At 36.1% G+C, this 20,724-nt stretch overlaps 1 protein-coding gene across 2 annotated transcripts in view; it reads left to right on the top strand.

Moving 5' to 3' along the window:
- ELL (elongation factor for RNA polymerase II) overlaps positions 1-20,724 on the top strand; it is a 128,015-nt gene that overhangs the window by 482 nt on the left and 106,809 nt on the right. The gene's annotated exons all lie outside the window — the stretch shown is intronic.

Below are 20,724 nucleotides of genomic sequence, written 5' to 3'. Positions count from 1 at the left end.
TCTCTCCCATCCCCGCCATATGGATCTCTGCGAAGTTCCTTGCCCGTCTCCGCCCAGCTTTGGGGGGCTGCCGCGGCCCCGGTCAGCGGGGGACCTCGTTTGGACCCCGCCTCACCCCCCCCTTGGTTGCGTGGCTCCTTGTCTGCGTGGCTCCCTCCCCCTCCTCCCAGGCTCAGAAGTAGAGGCCACAGGTCTTCCCGGCTGCCTCCGGGACATTTTGGGCTCCAGTCCCCCCGAGGGGAGCTGTGGGGGGCTTTTGGTTAGTGCCCATCCCCTTCGGGCTCTGCATACTGGCTCAGTCCTGGGACTTGGGGGGAAGGGGCTCCGCTTCCTCCTTGTTTGTAATCCCACTTCCAGCATATGTTTCTCCGGGCCTGGCACTTGGGGCTGCGGTGTACAGTTGAGCAGAGGTGGGGTGAGGGTGGGTGGGGTCAGGGGGTTGTGGATTGTCCCCTTCCATTCCATCGGAGCCAGTCTCCTCCTTGTTGTGGTTCTCCCCCAGGTCCACAAGGTGAGGCTGTGCAATTCCCTCTTGGTTGCTTTTAGAGGTGCCTTTTGCTCCCCCTTTTTGGGATTTTAAGGATTGTTTTTTTAAAGGAAATCGAGGTGAGTGACAGTTTACCTTTGGATTGTCCTCACCCCAGGTCCACAATTCCTGCCCTTTGCTGACCTAACTTTCCACCTCTGGGTATTTGTTTGCTCTTCCATTTTTAAAAGTCCTTCACTTAAAAAAAGGGTCAGAAATCACTTTTCTGTATTTTCATATTTTCACAGGGAAATGTCTGCTTCTGCCCAGAATGCTGTGGTTTGTGCCTCAGGTTGTTTTTAGGCTCATTAAGTAGGCCTTTCAGTCTTGGTACCTCTCCCCCTTCCTCCAGTAGAAATTCACAGGTTAATTCTGTACCTCCTCCCACCCCCAACTTCCTTCTTAGGGAATTTCAGTTCTTCTTCTCGGAGGGAAGCCAGGTAGGCTCTGGCTGCCAGGGGTCCCATGCCTTTCCGGAAGAAAGATGCAGAGTTGGAGTATGTTCTTCCAAATTCCGAAACCGAGAGTAGGGCCTGTTTCTACCCTTTCTTTCAGGGTACCTCACATACCTCACCTTTCTGCCTGTCCAGAAAGGGCATATTTAGCTTTTGCCTTTGGGGTGATGGTGGAGGGGGTGGGGAAGAGTGTGAGGAGAGACTAACTAGGAAGGAATGCTGCTTTCTTTCCTGCTGGAGACGTGTTTAACACCATCAGGTAAGCTGGGAAATTTCATTGCCCTTATTTGTGCTGCTCGTTCTCTCCCTCCCCCCAGCCCTTCCCAGGGAAGCAGGTTGTTGCCCTACTAAATGCTTCTCGGAGTGACAGCAGGCCGACCTGTGGAAGAGATGTTGAAATCTTGGTGTCTTAGGTAGTCCTAACTAATCACCAGTTGAGGCAACTTTCCAGAAACAATTGTAGGGAATTCATTAGTGATGTAAATAAAACTGTGGACTTAGTACCCTGTGAGACTTCTTCAGAGGGTTCTGTGACTTTGAAACTAGAAGTTCCAACTTTTATCCAACACGCTGTGTACATCGTTGTCTTAACCTGGCTGTACGGGTGAGGCTGCTGCCTGGCCACCTAACCTGTTTCACTCATCAGAGATGGCCAGCTTGTGTATGTACCATATGTTGTCATGTTGCTATTTTTAATTTAGGGTGTGGGTTACGTCCCATAACTTTAAGTTGGATCATCTTAATCGGTGGGTTAAGGTAATTGCAGTCTTTTAGATTTATCATATTGTATCACAGCATTGTGTTGTTAGTGGTCACTAGGGTCAGAAATGGTGTTGAAGTTTTCTTTAAAATATTCATTTTGCTTAGTGATTTTGTAACAGATTGTGTTGAATTTTGAATTTATTGTATTTCTTAGATGAATTTTTATTTGGGGTTTCAAAAACTGATATTTCTCTTTGTATTACTTACTTCCCAATGATCTCTTTTCCCCTTCTCCATCTTGTAACAGAAGTATAATTAACAAGGGAGATAAACACATTGGCCTTGCCTGATAACTTAAGCCTTATTCTTTTCCTATAGTCTACTGTCTTTTTCTGCCCAGAGGAGGCAAACCTAATCATCAGTTTTCTGAAGTCTTGATTGAACACTATTTTTTAGTCTAAACTTGAAGTGAGCTTTCTCCTAGAAATTGTAGCATTTGTTCTTTAAAAAGTTTTTTGGACATGTTTTGTCACTTTTATTTTCAAAAATATTTCTGTCTAAAAGATAAAAAAAAGTAGTTCAGCAAAAGCAAATTCTTCGGCTTAATCTGACATCATATCATGTATTGAATATAATATTTTCCATAATCCCTGACCCCTAAAGAGAAGGGAGAAAAATATTCTTAATTTTATGCCTTCCATGATAAAAGGTGATCATCAACCTTGCTTCAGAATTCAGTTCAACATTCAATAATAAGGAAAGAAGGAAACAAACATTATTAAGCATCATGTGCTAGGCACTGTAGATGCATACAACTAATAAGGTGTCTGAATCCAGATTTGAATTTAGTCTTCTTGACTTAGCACAAAACCTACCCTCAAATTTATAGTCAAGTATGGAAGATCACATTTATACAACTAAATGTCAGAAAAATTATAATATTAGAATTTAGATATTGATCTCAACTAGTGGTCTTCAAACTTTTTAAACAGGGGGCCAATGCACTGTCCCTCAGACTGTGGGAGGGCCGCACTATGGTAAAAACAAAAACTCACACTCTGTCCCCGCCCCTCAGCCCATTTGCCATAACCCAGAGGGCCGAATAAATGTCTTCTAGTTTGAGAACCCCTGATCTAAACAGTTATATGAAAAATTTAGGAGTGGAGAAAACTGGACCTTCCATATAGTAATTGATAGTGAATTAAGTTTGCTGTGGTATTTTTTTCTTTTTAAGAGTCTTCAGTGCATACTGCCCGAAGGAAAAAGTCCTCTAATCTTAGGTTTTAGAAAGTGTCATTAGAATGGTTGTAGGTGAAAGGAGTTGGAAAAAGATTTGAAGACTTGGCTTATATTACCAGATTACAGTTATTAAAAACCATCTGTACAGGTCTTTGAACAAATTCCTGCAGATGTAATTGCAAGTAGAAATCTTTTACTGATCACTTAAAAACTGTTTGGTACCTGCACTGCTTTTTGACCCTGGCATAGTGTAGTAGATCAAACCCTGTGACTACTGTATGGAACATTGACAAAAGATAAAAATCTGATTTATCTAAAATTGTTGATTTCTGCTTCATTCTCTGGATGCTTGGATTGTAAATCAGTCATTGAATACTTTATACAAATATCACTGCCAACATTAAATATGCTTTTTCTCATTAGGTACTTACAGGGAAGATGAAATATAAAGGTTTCTTCAGTTCAAGGCCCAGTCTAAATGCTACTTCTTGAAGCCTTTTCTATTCACTTCAATGAAAAAAGGTCTCTCTTTCTGGTCTCAGCTCCTTTTATGTTTTCTCATGGCACAATCCTACACTAGATTGTGATTATTTATAGATTTTTTTCTTTTAAGAAAAGAGGACCTTTTGTCTGGCTAAGATGGGACAGTTCCCAGAGTGGTTTCTTTTACAAGTTAAATTCTCCCTTAGTAGAATTTAAGCACCTTGAGGACTGTATTAACTCATCTTGGTATGTCCCCCTCCCACCCCAAACAAAAAGCAAAGCAAATCAAAAACCAGCTGATGTGTTACCCATAAAAGGCACTTAGTAAATATTTGTTGAATGAATGTTCTGGGAATTAGCTTGGTTAGTGGTTTCAGAGTGTGATCTGTTCTCCTAATGTGTGTGGGCCTGCTGCATAAGTCAACTAGGGCATAGGCAGGGAAATCTCAAATTAGCTTCCATTTGTCTCCCACTCATTGATGCCCCAATAAGCTTGGTTAACTTTTTTGTTCTTCTTCATTGCACATTATTGTGCATACTTTTTACCTTATGGAAGTTGTTGCCAGTGAAATGAGGGATTAAGCCTGGTAGTGATGGTGCAATCCTGTTTTAACTTCCTGAGTACTCTTGACTTGTAACCCTTACTTTTTTAGACAAGTGATTTTTTTTTTTGAGCCAAAATATATGGGGACTTCAAATGTAACTGGAATTCTGAGTTATGTACTACAGAACTATTACATACTCTATATTGTGTCCCACTTAAAAAGTTGGAAAATGTAATCCTATTGCCATAGCAATGTTCATAAGTTTCAGGCTCTCTCAGCTATAGAAACTATCCATTCTTATTTTTGTTCTTTTAGATGAAGAAATGTAATCAAAAGGCACATGTTAATGGCTATATCCCTTTTCTTAATGCTTTAATGGATTTTAATTTATTTTATTTGCGCTCTTCAGTAGTGTGATTGCTATCCATTCACTCCTAAGTAGATAGTTTTCCTAAGGAGCTGTGGTTCTAGTACCTATTGGTGGCTAATTCCTCTGGAAATAAACTTTTTTGGACCTGATTGTCTTCTGGTGACACACCCAGATGTTTATTATTGGTGGGTACTCACCGATTTTCTGGTGTTTGTAGGATCTTCCCAAGGTTGTATTCTGTTGGCATGACCTTTGAAAATTCAGAATCCATTCCATATCATGCTGAGACAACGGAGGAAGACATAAGGAAGACTTTTCCTTGAAATCAAGGAAGACCTTCAGTATGTTGATTGGATTTCCTGTGGAAAACTTTTGGAATAGCATGACAAAAAGTCTGGTAGGATATAGTATGGCATAGATAGGTTTCAGTCTTCACAGTTGGAGTATACTTCCAAATCTGTGAGATCACAGATCCATTTGAGAGTAAATTGAAAAAAACTCACATCCCCTTAAATGCAAATATTATTCTATTTTACAGGTTAAGAAACTGAGACAACAACACTATATTGCCAGAAAGTGGAGGTATCCAAACTTCTCTCAGTTTAATCCTTTTTTCCTGTATCATAGTGTCTCTCTCTCTCTCTCTTTAAAGTTTTTTATTTTTCAAAACATATGCATGGACAATTCTTCAACATTAGTCCTTGCAAAACCCTGTATTCCAATTTTCCTCCCCTTCCCCTAGATGGCAAGTAGCCCAATATATGTTAAACATTGTAGAAATATATGTTAAATCCAATATATGTATACATATTTATACAATTATGGTACTGCACAAGAAAAAAAGAAAAGCAAAATAAAATGCAAGCAAACAACAAGAAGAAGAGTAAGAATGCTATGTTGTGGTTCTCACTCAGTTCCTACAGGCCTCTCTCTGGGTGTAGATGGCTCTCTCCATCACTGAGCATTTGGAACTGCTTTGAATCATCTCATTGTTGAAGAGAGCCATGTCCATAATCTTGTTGCTGTATCATAGTCTCTTTTTGAATTTAACTGATACTTTCCAATTATTTTGTTATAAAGGACATTGTTTTCCACTTTAGATGTTCCAGGACATTCTGAAAATTTTGTGTTTCAAAGTGGGTAGTTAAAAGCAATGTGTTGTCATCATATAGTGGATTAAGTACTGCAGGTCCAAAGCTTTGGGAAAGGTGAGTTCTTTGGGTAAGAGAAATGCTGATTAAGCCATTGTGGTCCTGGAGGGAAGTTTGCAGCAGAGTTTATTTTTTAGGTATTTATGTGTAATCAACATTGAGCACATTCTCTCTCTTTTTGATTCATTAAGACTGCCATACTTCATCATTCTTGAAGTAGTTTTACTATCACTACAGATTGACATTGGTGATTGATTCTTTGGGGGTAGAGGAAGCTAGCCTTGGACATTGGAGAACAAGTATCTTCTGTGTTGCTGCTGTTTTTCTTTCTTTTTTTTTTTCCTTTAAATTCAGTAGTATCAGAAAATGTAGAAAATACTTGATTGCCAAAATTCAGTCCCATTAGGCATTAAAGGAGAAAATGATTCAAATGTGGCAGTCCTGGAACAGTTCCTTTCTGATGTTTAATAATGTACCTTAAGAGTGTTCGAGACTGTTAATTCTTTCATTTTTAAAAAAGAAAATATTATTTTTTACCAATCCTAATATAATAAAATTTGCATAAATTATAGATTGCTGTCTTTCTGAAAATTGTATGAAAAGAAACTGACTATAATTTACATCTAAAGTGATTTATGGTTGCATTGGGAGTAAATCACCAATTTGCAAATGAACATTGTAAAAGGGGAAGAAATGTGAATTTGGCTCTATATATTTTATTTGGTGACCTGCCAATATAATTAGGAGTTTGATTATTTTGTCATTTTGCCTTTACAAAATACAAACTATCTGGTATCCAGATAGTCTAGAGTGTCTACTTCTTTACTGAATGAAAATATTGGAGAAATCCTGAGTCTTAAAAGGTATGGCACACACTTTGCTCTGATGCTAATTATATCTTAAATGGCTTGCCTCATCTCCAGGCAAGTTGAAATTTAGCTTGCCATTGACTGATTCATACATGTCATCATCATAATGGGTAACTCATTTCAAGCACTTTTGAAAGAACAGTGCCTTCTTATTTTAAAAAAAGTTCAGGAAAATTTTGGGTTTGTAGGTAAAGATAGGAAAGGTAGCAGTAGCTTATAATGTCCTTTCAATAGTTATTAACCCTATTTTCTATAGTGTTGTAAGATTTACAAAGCTCTTTCCTCTCAGCCTTATGAGGTAGGTGATGTAAGTATTATTATCCCCATTTTACAGACAAGAAAATTGTGGCTCATGAGAGTGTGGAGATTGACAGTTCACATGACTAACAAGATAGAATCTTAAACTTGCATCTTCTGACTCCCAGTTCAGCACTTTTTTTCTCTTCCTTATTTATAAGGAAGTAGAGTTTATGCTAACATTGAGTTTCTTTTAATAGGAGAAGCAATACAATGTAATTAAAAAAGAAATCAGAAGACGTGGAACTCCAGTCCTGACTCTGGCCATGTGAGCTTGGTCAGATCAGTTTATTTATGCCTATGTAAAGTGGTGATTATAGTATTTATACTCTGTCTCACAGGGTTGATGTGGAGAAATACTTTGTTTAACTGGAAAGCACTATATGAATGTGAGCTATCATTAAAAGAATCCTTCATTTAGCAAACAATTATATGCCTTCCATGTGTTAGGTACAGGGAAGATAGAATTTACATAAGACCTTGTCTCTTCCATGATGAAATTAAAGTCTACTATGAATCCTGTTTTTAAATGCACAAAAGAAACTAATTCTATTGAAATACAATTATCACAATATTAAAAACATTTTTTATAATAGCTTCTTATTTTTCAAAATACATGCAAAGACAGTTTTCAACATTCACCCTTGCAAAATCTTCACAATATTTTTAAAAACTAAGTTTATATAGACCCTCCCCCTCCCCCTTGTGTTGGATGGAAGAATGAATAGGATATCAGTTATTCATAGTTCAGAAAACTTATTTTAAAATCTATGTTGTAAGGGGATGGAAAGAAGATTATATGTATCATTATAAAATTAATTTGTGTCAGCTAATCCAAAGGAGAGAAATATATTTTGGATAGCTTTCTTTTTCTGCTAGCTAATTAGACCACAAGAGGAAACCAAGAGAATCCAGCTGGGTAAGCCCAGGTAAAGCTTGGATTCAAACCAACTGCTCAGTCTGGCCAGAGCTAAACCCAAAGATCTGTTAATAGATCTTTGATGGCTGTGTTCATATTCATGGAGGCCTATTGAAATAACCTCTATTAAATGTGGATTTAACCTTTTCATTCAGTTTTGCTTTTTCCAGTAACGAAAATGAGCATAGACTTTAAAAATGAACATTGAATTAAGCTATGGCATTTTAAGAGTTATGAACTCCTATGAGTTGGAATTAATCTCTGAAGCATTCTAGTCCAACTTGAAGCATGAATCTTCTCTTCCACGTAGCTGACATTTTACACAACTTTTAAATATTTACAGAAAGTTTTCTCTTGCTTCTCATAACATTGTCATTAGAACTTAAGAACACCTGGCTAAGATATTATTGGGGCCCAAGAGATTAAATGGTTTGCCTGGGGGTAATATGGTCAGTAATTTTGAGAGGCAGGATTAAACTTTAGATCTCTGGTTATTTCAAGTTCAACTCTTTGCATTATTCTGTCTTCTTGTCCGAAATCATTGAACTTTTACTTTGAAATGACCAGTGATAGAGAAATTAACAAAATAATCATCTTGTTATTATTGGATAACTACAGAATATTATGAATTTCCTTCCTCCTTCCTTCTTAACTTCATTAAACAAGTCAACACTCTGCTCTGCACTGACTAGTTGCCTTATAGAGTTATGAAATGCATTTCCACGAGCAATTTCAATGCTTTCTAGTATATTTCCGGATAATAAATTTCATGAGGTAGATAGTCGCACTCTAACAAAATTACGCATCATTACAGATTTTTAATGCACATATTAACTGGGCTTTGTGATTTGAAAAGATAGATTCTGACCTTTTCCTCATGAATCTGATAAAGGATTTGATTTATACATGATTAGTATGAGAAGTGCAGGCAATATATATATATATATATATATATATATATATATATATATATATATATATATATATATATATATATATATATATATTTATTTTAAATTTTTTTCACAGTATGTGTGCATGAGTAATTTATTTTTTATAATATTATCCCTTGTATTAATTTTTCCAAATTATCCCCTCCTTCCCTCTACTCCCTCCCCTTGATGACAGGCAATCCCATACATTTTACATATGTTACAATATAACCTAGATACAATATATGTGTGTAAATACCATTTTCTTGTAGTGTAGGCAAAATATTAAGTGATGTTTCAGGAACAAAAGATCATTATTTGGATGGAGGAAGTAACTTTTGAATTGCTGTTTTTAAAGATTTCAGCAAGAGGAGTTGATGGGAAGAATGAGTAAATTCTGATCTGGGCATCAGGATGAAGTTTTTAAAAGACAGAACAACTTTCTTGGAGGGTGGTTGAGTGAGATAAGAGCAGGGGCCAGGATCAAACTGTGGGGGCATTGAAGACCAGCCAGAAGTACTTGGATTTTATTTTGAGCTTGAGAGAATCACAGGAGAGTTATGATTAGAGAAGTGACAACTCTAGATCTATGGATAAATAGAGGATAAAGTTGATAGATTGTGAAAGATGTACTGTGACCCTAAGGCATTTTATGTATACAAAATTATTTAGTAACATTTTCTTTTTTGGTCCTCATGATTAGTTTATAAGACACAGGTTTTAATCCATCTTTTCTATCAGCTATTACTTCAGCATCTGGGTAACAGAGTGGAAAGAATTTTGGTCCTGAAGTCAGAAAAACCAGAATTGAAATGTGGGTTCTAATATTTCCTAGCAGTGTAACCCTGAGCAAATCACGTCATCTGTCTCCCTGAGCTTTCTCAACTATAAAGTGGACATCATAAAAACACCTCTTTTCTAGGGTTGTAACCTCTTTGTTATTATTATGTTATTATGAGTGTGAAATGTTCTAGAAACCAATTCATTTTGACTTTTTTCTTTGATTTCCACAAATGTTTTTGCTAAATTATTTCAGGAAAGGAAACCCCCAACTATGATATGCTTTATACCCTAGTTCTATTGTGAAAAATTGGATTTTTATTTTATTTCATATTTTTTGAGGAACTAATTTTTCTATTATTTCTTTTTTATTCATTTATTCGTATTTTTAGCATTCTTTTTTTCTCTTAATGTTTTATTTTTTTCCCAATAACATGTACAATTTTTAACATTTGTTTTTTAAAAATTTGAGTTCCCAAATCTCCTTTTTCCCCTCTCCTTTCCCCTCATTGAGAAAGTAAGCAATTTAATATAGGTTATATATGTGTAGTGCTGCAAAACATATTTCCATATTAGTCATGTTGTGAAAGAAAACACAGGCCAAAAGAACCAAAAAAGACTCCATCAGGTCTTTCTCTGGAGATGGATAATATTTTTCATCATAAGTCCTTCAGAATTGCCTTGGTTCATTGTATTGCTGAGAATAGTGAAGTCTGTCACAGTTGATCATAGTTACAGTATTGGTGTTATTGTGTACAGTGATCTCCTGATTCTGTTCATTTCACTTTGCATCAGTTCATGTAAGTCTTCCCAGGATTTTCTGAAAGCAGTCCTGCTCATTATTTCTTATAGAATGATAATAGTCCATCACCATCTTACACTACAACTTGTTTAGCCATTCCTCAGTGGATAAGCATTCTTTCAATTTGCCACCACAAAAAAAGCTGTTCTAAATATTTTTGTACAAATAGCTCCTTTTCCTTTTTTCTTTGGTGTCTTTGGGATACAGATCTAGTAGTGTGGTATTGTTGGGTTGAAGGGTATGTACAATTTTATAGCCCTTTGGGCATGGAGGAACTCATTTTTAAAGATGCATTTGTGTTGTCTTTTTTTGCCTATAATTCAGGAGGTAGGTAACTTGGACTTTTTGTGCATCCAAATTTCCTGTAATAAGGCAACAAAAGTTTTTATCTCCTCATTGCCCTCTTGCTCTTCTCTGCCCTTTGCTGGCTAGAAGCAGTATTATCTGATCCCTCCCAGTCTTCTGATGATAGGGGAATTATTTCATTTTTAAAATGTCACTTCCATTTCTGTGGATGGGGATCAGTATGGGTTAGTATCCCATCCTTCTGCTGAATTCTGGCATGGATTCTATCATCATAGTTTTTATACAAATGGAATTCTTTCTTTCCAGGTCTGATCAATGGTTTCCCTTTTTTGGCTTTGGGAGGAAAATAGTCTGGCCAATAGAGGAATTTCTTTAATGATTAGAAAGTCATTTAAGCTACCTCTGTCTTCCTCTTTTGTCCATAAAGCTCTGTTGCTTAGATGCTGGTATTGAATTTCTGCTGTAGTTTGTAGGAATTTGGAAATGATGAGTTATTATAACCTAAAGTAGTTTACTCATTTCCATAGAGCAAATGTGCTCTTTGGTAAAAAACAAAACAAAACAAAACAACTATTGTGTGTTTTTTTTCCTACGAGTTCTGCTTGGAAAAGTAGGCTCTAAGAAAGTTCAGTAATCAACAAGTAAGTCAACAAAAATTTATCTATTTTTGAAAATTATATTTTATTTTCATTCAATCAACAAAATCCATTTTGTGGTGGTCTTACTACAAACTTCCATTCCTTAAGTGAGAATGAGTTAAAAACAAAAATCTTATTACAAATGTATTATAAATCAAGGCCTGGTACAGGGCCTGGAGTCAGGAATATTCATTTTCCCGAATTCCGATCTGACTTCAGATACTTATTAGCTGTGTGACCCTGGGCAAATTATTTAACTCTGTTTCCCTTTGTTTCCTTATCTGTAAAATGAGCTAGGGAAGGAAGGCAAACTTCCTGATACTGGATATTGGAGTATTTTTGCCAAGAAAACCTCACATAGTCTCATTAAGAGTTGGACATCACGAGGAAGACATCTTGTTCATTTTTTGCTTCCCAGAAAAAGCACCGCACATATTAGGTGTTCAATAAAGGAATGTTAATTGAAAGGGAAAAAAAAGAGTTGGATGTGACTAAAATGACTGAACAACAAAACAGTCAAGTAAACAAATTTCTGTATTGGTTGTGTCCAATAAAAAGCTCCATTTGGCACTCTGCTTCTCCATCAGGAAGTATAGATATCCTGTTTCATCATTAATCCTCTGGAATGGAGTTTGGTCATTATATTAATCAACCCTAATTCTTTCAGATTTGTTTGTCTTTAACACACAATTGTTATTGCTTACATCACTGTCACTGCTTCAGTTCATATAAGTTTTTCAAGGTTTCTCTGAAATCATCCCCTTCATCATTTCTTATAGCACAATAGTGTTCATATATCATAACTTTCAAAAGCATTTATTAAGGGCTTACTGTGCTAGTGATAGGGCAAAAGGTAAAGAAAGGCAAACATTCAATGTGTGCCTTGTATGAGTTCACATTCTAATAGCGGACAAAATTACAATAATTATATATCTATACACACACACACACACACACACACACACACAAAGGTATGTACAGTGTAAATGGAAGGTAATACTAGAGGGCGAGGGCTATGTGGAATGGAATTGAGAAAGGTCTTTTGCAGAAAGTAAGATTTAAATAGACCTAAAGGAAGCCAAGGAAACTAGTTGTTGGAGTTAAGGAAGTAAGAGAAGTGTAAGAGGACTGCAAAGGTAAGATAAGGAAGGTCTGAGGTATGATAGGAAATACCAGATAGAGGATTTTTATTATATTTTATTGTTAATATTTTTTATTGCTATCTTTTTAAAAGTGCCTCCAGATTCCCCCATAGTTTACTTTCCCTTTATTCTTCCAAAGAATTGGAAGAAAGGAATTATTTAAGAATTGAAAAAATTTCACCAAAATCAATCTATATATCTAAAATATATAATATTATATTCAAAATTTCACAACTGTATACCCTCCCCCCATTTCTTTCTTTTTTTTTCCCCCCTGAGGCTGGGGTTAAGTGACTTGCCCAGGGTCACACAGCTAGGGGAGTATTAAGTGTCTGAGACATGATTTGAACTCTGGTCCTCCTGAATTCAAGGCTGGTGCTCTATCTACTGCCACCTAGCTGCCCCTCCCTCCCCCCATTTCTGTAAAAGGAGTAAGTAGAAGTGTTTTTTCATAATTTCTTTGGGGCCAAGTTTGTTCTTTGTAGCTTTTCAATTTTCATTTTAAGTTATTTTGTGATAATTTCCTCTTCCCTCTCCCATTTACATTGTGGTAAATATTGAATATCATATTCTTGACTTCATTCTATGTCAGTTCATATAGTTCTTGTCATATTCTCTGTATTTATTATTTTCATAATTTTGTACAACTCAATAATATTCCATTGCATTCATGTACCACAATTCATTTAGTCATTCCCCAATTTATGGACATTAACTTTATTTCCAGTTCTTGGCTATACAAAAAGTGCTGCTGGGAATATTTTGGTGTGTCTTGATGGAATCTTTTCTTTTGTCATTGACTTCCTTGGAGTATATGTCAAAAGCAGATTTTCTGGGTTAAAGAGTATGGATATTTTAGTCAAAAATATTTTTTTTGCATAATTGCAAATTTCTTTTTAGAATGTACTAGTTATACCAGTTCTCAATTCCACCAACAGTGCATTAGTGTTGTTGACATTGTAATCTCTCAACATTGAGTATTTTCATCTTTGCCAATTTGCTGGGTTGATTTGATTTGCATTTCTCTTAATAGGTATTTGGAAATTTCTTTTATATGATTATCAGTAGTTTTATATGATTATCAGAAGTTTTCTGGGTGGGGGGGAAGAATCAGAGTATTCAGTGCTGGGGGCATGGTGTTTTTGGAATGGAAATTAAGCTGAGCTGCTGATGGAAAATGGAGTTACCCACAAAATTCTGCATTTTCTTGAGAAGAATTTATAGTTGGGCTTCCCATGGGCAGAGGCCACTGAGAGATATAAGAAGGTGCAGTCTGCATGATGATGAGATTTCAGGTGTTCTACCTCACAAAGATGTCATAAAAGTCAAATGAGGAAAAATATGTGAATGTACTTTAGAAATAAAAAGGTATTGGAAATTATTCCTTTTTTTTCCCCCTCACATTTTGGGAGGAAAATAGAAGAGGGAACTTGAAACCATGTTATGTGAAGATCAGTTGAAGAAACTGGGAAGATTAGCTTGGAAAAGAAGTCTTGAGGGGATTTTTTTTTTTTTTAAAGGATCTTCATCACTTATTTTTTGCAGGAACTCATTTTCAAAATATATGCAAAGATAATTTTCAACATTCACCCTTGCAAAATCTTGTGTTCCAGATTTTTCTCCCTCCCTTCCTCCATCTCCTCCTCTAGACGGCAAGCAATCCAATATGTTAAACATGTACAATACATGTATAATTCTTCTATACATATTTCCACATTTATCATGCTTCAAAAGAAAAATCAGATTGGGGCAGTGGATAGGAACACCAGCCTTAAAATGGGGAGGACCTGAGATCAAATATGTTCTTAGGTACTTAACACTAGCTTTGTGACCCTGGGTAAGTCATTTAATCCAATTTCATCACCAACCCCCCCCCCCCCTCTCAAAAACAAAACAAAACAAAACAAAACAAAACAAAAAAAACCCAGAACAAAAAACAAAAGAAAAATCAAATTAAAAAGGAAAAAATGAGAAAGAAAACAAAATGCAAACAAACAACAACAAAAGGTGAAAGTACTTTTGTGATACACATTCAGTCCCTACAGTATGGCTCTTTCCATCACAAGTCTGTTGGAATTGTCCTGAATCATTTCATTATTGAAAAGAGCCACATCTAGCGGCACAGTTGATCATCAAATAGTCTTGTTGCTATGATCAATGTTCTCTTGGTTCTGCTCACTTCACTCAGCATCAGTTCATGCAAATCTCTCCAGGCCTTTCTGAAATCATCCTACTAATTGATTCTTACAGATCAATAATAGGGAATGTGATGTTTCAAATATATAAAAGACTTTTCTGAGGAGTGGATTAATCATGTCCTGTGTGTCTTCAGAAAGCAGAACTTAGAAGAAATGAGTGAGGGTAACAAAGAGATTATATCTCAGCATATGGCAAAAAACATTTTAATAATTTTAGCGTCTCCAAAGTAAAGGAAAGGGAGGCTTAGAGGGAAGATACCTTAAACTATAATCCTCCATCATTGGAGAGCTGTAGGAGAGGCTGAGTGACTTGTCAGGGTTCATGTCAAAAGCTAATTGAAGTGACCTCTGAAGGCTTTTCTAGTTCAGTTCTAGAAATCTCTATTAATAATTTGTATTATTAAGTTAACTTAAGTAGAGTTCATTTTATTATTATAGCAAATGGCAATGAAGATCATGGTATTTATATTCCATGTATGAAGGAGTCAGTGTTCACCTGTGATCCAAGAATGCAATTGGGTTGCTATATTGAGTTAATTTAGGGCCCTTTTTATCTACGTACAGAAGAAATGAAATGAGTTCCAGATAAAATTAGTTGGTCATATTTAAGAGTAGTATTAGGGAAATGAAACTTCCTGTTTTCCATCTTGTGCTTTGCATCACTCCCATCCCTACCAAGGATTTATTTCATCTTTTGCACCTGGAATTCAGTGTGTCTGAAACTGAATTCAGTTTCCTTTGTTCCCAAAATCTGTTTCCTTATTTCCCATTTCTGTTAATGGTATTGCTTTCACTCCCTCTTTTCGTATTCTCCCTCAATGCCAGTATCTTCCCTTTGTTGATTTTCTCCAGTTTATTCTGTCTATGTTTTCATTGTATATAGTTGTTTACTTGTCTTTCCCATTAGATTATGAGCTCCTTGAAAGCAGGTACTGTCTTTATATCCCCATGCTTATCATAGTTTTTGGCATATAATAGGAACTTAATAAATGTTTCTTGACTGATGGAAATCACTTCTCACTGAGCCTTAGATTCCTCATCTGCAAAATTCAAACATTAAAAAATTGTTTTTTCAGCAAACATTATTAAGTTACTATTAAGGGCAAACACTAACAATTCAAAAACTAACAGTAGTTCTTGAGCTCAAGGAAGTTAAATTCTACTGGGGGGATACAACAAAATTTATATTAATATAGGGCTTTAAGGTTTGCAGAGATCTTGATTTGCAGATTCAGTTTATCCTGCAAAGGAGCCTGGGATGAAGTACCATTGGTGCTGGTATCAAATGATTTGCCCAGAGGCACTCAGACAGTAAGCTGAGATGGAATTCAATCTTGCTTTTTCTTGACCCTGAATTTCCCCTCACACACATCCTTAACATAGGAACTGGCAAGTATATACATGGTCATTTGAGCAAGAAAGTACTACTAACAGCCAAGAGATCAAGAAAGGACTAGGAAAGGAGCAGTTGGTAAGCTGAGCTGATCTTTGAAAAAAGGTAAGGATTTTGGAATGTAGAGGTGTAGGTGTAGGTATAGAGTTAATTTTAGGCACAGGAAATAACTGGATGAAAGAAGGGATATAAAAGAGATGTTATGGTTATTTCAGGAAAAATTTCTGTTTGGTTGGAATGTAGAGTTCATGAATGGGGTGGGTAATGTGAGACATCTAAAAGGAAGGCTGGAGAAGGATCCTTTAAATGTTTTTTTAAATGTTGAGGCAGCAGTGTGAAAAAGAGTAGGGGAGTTTAGTGGACTTGCAAGCAGATTCAGTATGATGTGTATGACCACCAAAAAAATCAAACCCTAATATAATTTCAAGTTTCTATGAAAGTCATGGATTCCAGCTTTGGAAGATGATAGTAAACCAGTAGTACTCTCTCCTCATTTGGCCTCATGGAGTACTCAGTTCAATTCCAGGTGCCATGATTAAGACAGCTGGAGAGTTCCTAGAAGAGGGTAACCAAAGAGGAATCTTGAGTCCTTATTATAGATTGATCACTTGAATGAACTGGGAATGTTTAACTTTGGAGAAGATGAGATTTAGGGGGGATGTAATAATTATTTTCAAGTATTTGAGCAACTGTTATGTGGAAGAATGGTTAAATCTGTTCTAGACCCCACAGCCTAGAATCAGGAATGGGGATAGAAGTCACAGAGAGTCCTATTTAGTCACGGTGTGGGATCACAAGATGGTAATTCATAACAGTTAAGAGTTCTTCATAAGTGGTATGGGCTGCTTTGAGGGGTGGTGGGTTTCCCTGTCTTGTCTTTAAGAGGAGGTTAGAATGACCAGTTGTTACTTGTGGTGAGGATTCATTTTGTGTTTATTATGGTCTATGCCCATTGAGGTCCCTTCAATTCTCAAATTCTCCAGTACTATGAAATGCTATGCTAAGAAGTTTGTATTTTATTTTACTAGCAAGTAGCAGCCCCTGAAGAAATCTTGGGGTTTCTGTTATTTCCTGTGAGTTCTTTTGGAAAAAGAACATCAAGTGCTCAACATCCCTTTGCCCATTGCCCTTAAAATGTATCTTGAATTAAAAAGTAGAAAATCGAATGTGGTAAATTGTAAGCTTAGCTAACAGTGCTAGGATTTAGTGCTAGCCGAGTCTTGTAGAGATCCTATTTAGAGGCAGTTGGGTGTGATGTAGTCAGTGGAATGATGGGTTTGATGTCTGGAAGATCTGAATTCATATCCTGCTTTCAAAGACTAGCTTTGTAATCCTTGGTTGGACAAGTCATCTCACTTTCAGTCTCAGTTTCCTCATCTGCAAAGAGAGGTATTGATGACCTCTAAGGTTACCCAGCTCTAGAGTTATGGTCCTATGCTTTAGCTCAACCTCTTCATTTTATTTTTAATCTTTACCTTCCAACTCTTTGATCTGATGCTCTAGCTCAACCTCATTTTATTTTAAAATTTTTATTGATATCTATTTTCATATCACTTTCATTTCCAATATATTACTCTTCCCTCCCCTAGCCAGAAATCTATTCATTTTAGACAAAGAATAAAAAAGAGAATGGGGAAAAAAGCAGTTTAGAAAATCTAAGCAACTTATCTGATGAGTCTCACATTAAATGGTCTCCTCACCTACAAGATCATTCAGCAGCACTCACTCATCCCTGTTTTATAGACAAAGGAAGCTGAACCTAGAGAAGAAGATTATGTAGAGGGTAGAACAAGGATTTGAAGCCCTTGCTCTAAATTCAGTGTTCTTTCCATTATTCTATGCTTTCTGCTAATTACATTAATGCCCTTAGGAATCACAGTTCTATGGGCAGAAAAAATACGAAAGTTTTTAAAACTTATAAAGCCTTGGCTATTCATTGATGATTGATTTCTTTGTTATGAAAGAAACTATGCTCAATCTAGTATATCTTTCAGTTTAACTGAACTTTTATTTCATTATCATCTTCTTTTTGGAATTTAAAGTATATATTTTTTTATTTTTGAAAGAACCAGTGCAATCTGAGTTAAATGATGGGCCAACATAAAGAATCTCAAAGCTTTGCTGTTCAGGAAAGAACATTTAACATTGAATACTCCAGTTTTGAAAGTAAGATTTGCACTTTAAGATCTTGGAGCACTGAGATGAAAAGAAGTTTTATGTAGTGTGAAATTATTGAAGACATTTAATGGTTCTTGAAGAAGCTTTGTGTGCTGGGAAGACTTGGACACAGTTATGCCTAGTTTTAAGCCCCTCTTTCACCACCTACTTAGTTGAAAACACTTACCAACAGTTGTTCTGCTTGGTCTTGACTGTACCATCGCCATCCTCCTCTTCTTCCTCATGCCCTCTCCTCCTGTTCTCCATAAGTTCATCACTAGGATATACATCATCATGGAGGTTGCTTCAGCTTTGGAACTCACTTCATCAATACTTGCTGCTTCATTTTTTTTCTTAACATTTTATTTTTCTTCTTAATTTTTATTTCATTATTTTATTTATGTTATTTAATATTTTACACTTTTCTTAATATTTTTTCTAATTACATGTAAAGATAGTTTTCAACATTCAACTAGAAATCTGATATAGGTTATATATGTACAATCATGTTAAGCATATTTCCACATTAGTCATGTTGTGAAAGAAACCACAAGAAAGAAAAAAGAAGTAAAAAAGTAAAGATAATATACTTCAATCTATATACAAGCTCCACGGTTCTTTCTCTGGGTGTAGATAATATTTTCTGTCATGGGGCTTTGGTAATTGTCTTGGATCACTGCATTGCTGAGAAGAGCTAAGTCCATCCCAGTTGATCTTTGAACAATGTTCATCTTTGCTGTATATGCTGTTTTCCTGGATCTGCTCACTTTCACTCAGCGTCACTTCATGTGTGTCTCTCCAGACCTCTCTGAAATCATCCTGCCCTCATTTCTCATAGCACCATAATATTATGCTACATTCATATGCCACAAGTAGTTCAACCATTCCCCCCGATGGTCACTCCCTTGATTTTTACCACAAAAAAGGGCTGCTACAAGTATCTCTGTATCTATGGGTCCTTTCCCCTCTTTGATGATCTCTCTGGGATGCAGATCTTGGAGAAACTCTTGCTTGGAGGACTGGAGGGTGGTACAAAGAGCTCCTCCCGTGCCTTCCTTTGTAGAGGACACAGAATGCCAGCTTTTCTTTGCTGCTAGTTGTTCTGCTTGGTTTTGACTCCTCTGTCCTTACATGGGAAGTGGAAGACTAGAAATCCCTGATGAAGATAGGAGCAATATGTGTGTCTCAATACAGTGACTACAGTGATTAGATACTGATTGGACAGTGGAAATATGTTTAGAAGAATTACACATCTTTAACCTATATTGAATTACAGTCTAAGAGAGGGAGGGAAAAAAATATGGAACACAAGGTTCTGCAAGGATAAATGCTGAAAATTATCTTTGCATGTATTTTGAAAAATAAAAAGCTATTATTTAAAAAAAAAAAAGAATGATATTGCTTATGTTTAGTGGAGCATTTGAGGGTAGATTAGCATTAAATCTCTTTTGGTTAGAGAGGTCATTTCTGTGTTGGAAGGGATCTGAGAGGTAAAGTCCAAAACTTTATTTTATACATGGGGAAACTGAAGCTCACATAGGGAAGGTACTTATTAGTGTCAGAGTTGGGACTCCATAGTATTGTTCCAGTGTTCTTTCTATCATATACAATTTCTAACTGGGAACTGTGATTTTGGGAATAGTAGAGTTTTTTTATTTTTTATTTTTTTATACAACCCCTGATAATATTTCATTATAACTGCTTATTCTATTTTTTTTTCACCCTCAGCATTAACTGGCATTGACTGGCATAAGACACTTAACTTCTTAACTTTTTTTGTAATGGGCCCCTTTGTCATTCTGGTGAAATCTGTGGATCCTTTCTCAAAATATACATACATACATACATATATATATATATATATATATGTATATATTGCTGAGGCAATTGGGGTTAAATGACTTGCCCAGGGTCACACAGCCAGGAGTGTGTCTGAGACCAGATTTGAACTCAGGTCCTCCCAACTTCAGGGCTGTTGTGTCCACTGTATCATCTAGCTGCCCCCCTAAATAATATTTTAATATTTTTAAATGCATAAAATAACATATCTAAAGTTACAGAAGAAATCAATCATTAGAATAGAGTAGAGGTTGTTTAATGCAGAGTCCAAAGGGAAGGAGGGATTCCTTTCTGGTGAAGTCCTTAACCTACTCCTGTTAGTGACATTTCATCAAGCCTCAGAACATTGTAGAGCCTCTGAGATGTTATCTATACTTAACTCAGGAGTATTACTTAATCGTCCAGGAAAAAAACAAAAAGATGAAAATGCTTGTTGTGCCTATGTACAGATTGTCATATACAATTGCACAATTCTTAGAGTTGATTAATTAGTACGTGTATCCAAAAGGATAAATAATGTGCATGGATAATAAGTCGTATCCAGAATAAAACATGAGGAGAATTGACTGAATTCTTTTTTTTTTTTTTAATTGTCTTTGAGAAATGGTATGATGGTTTGTTTTTTTAAATGACCCAACATTCTTGAAATGAAGACTTTTTTTTTTTTTTCTGTGATTCTCTGTGTCTTTGAGTCATAGAATAGTAATAGTGTTTGAAGAAGTTGCAGGTCACCCAAAGGGCAATGGAGAAATGTGTGGTAGCCATGAAGAAAACTTCAGTCTATTATTAGGCAAGTATTGCACAGGGGTAATAGCATGAAGAATTTTGATTATCCAAGAAACATATGCCTGGAAAAGGAGACAGACTGATAAATAGCCAGAGAGAATGAGGGCTTGTCAGTAGGTAGCCTGTGTGCTCCATTGATATTTAGGAAGTATCAATAGATCTGAAGTAGGGATTCATCTCCTGGGGTCCACAAAC

The sequence above is a fragment of the Sminthopsis crassicaudata genome, chromosome 1 (genome assembly GCF_048593235.1).
Source record: "Sminthopsis crassicaudata isolate SCR6 chromosome 1, ASM4859323v1, whole genome shotgun sequence".
NCBI classification, from domain to species: Eukaryota; Metazoa; Chordata; class Mammalia; order Dasyuromorphia; family Dasyuridae; genus Sminthopsis; species Sminthopsis crassicaudata.
The sequence above is the reverse complement of the archived record's forward strand: the minus strand, read 5'-3'. Positions and strand labels throughout refer to the sequence as shown.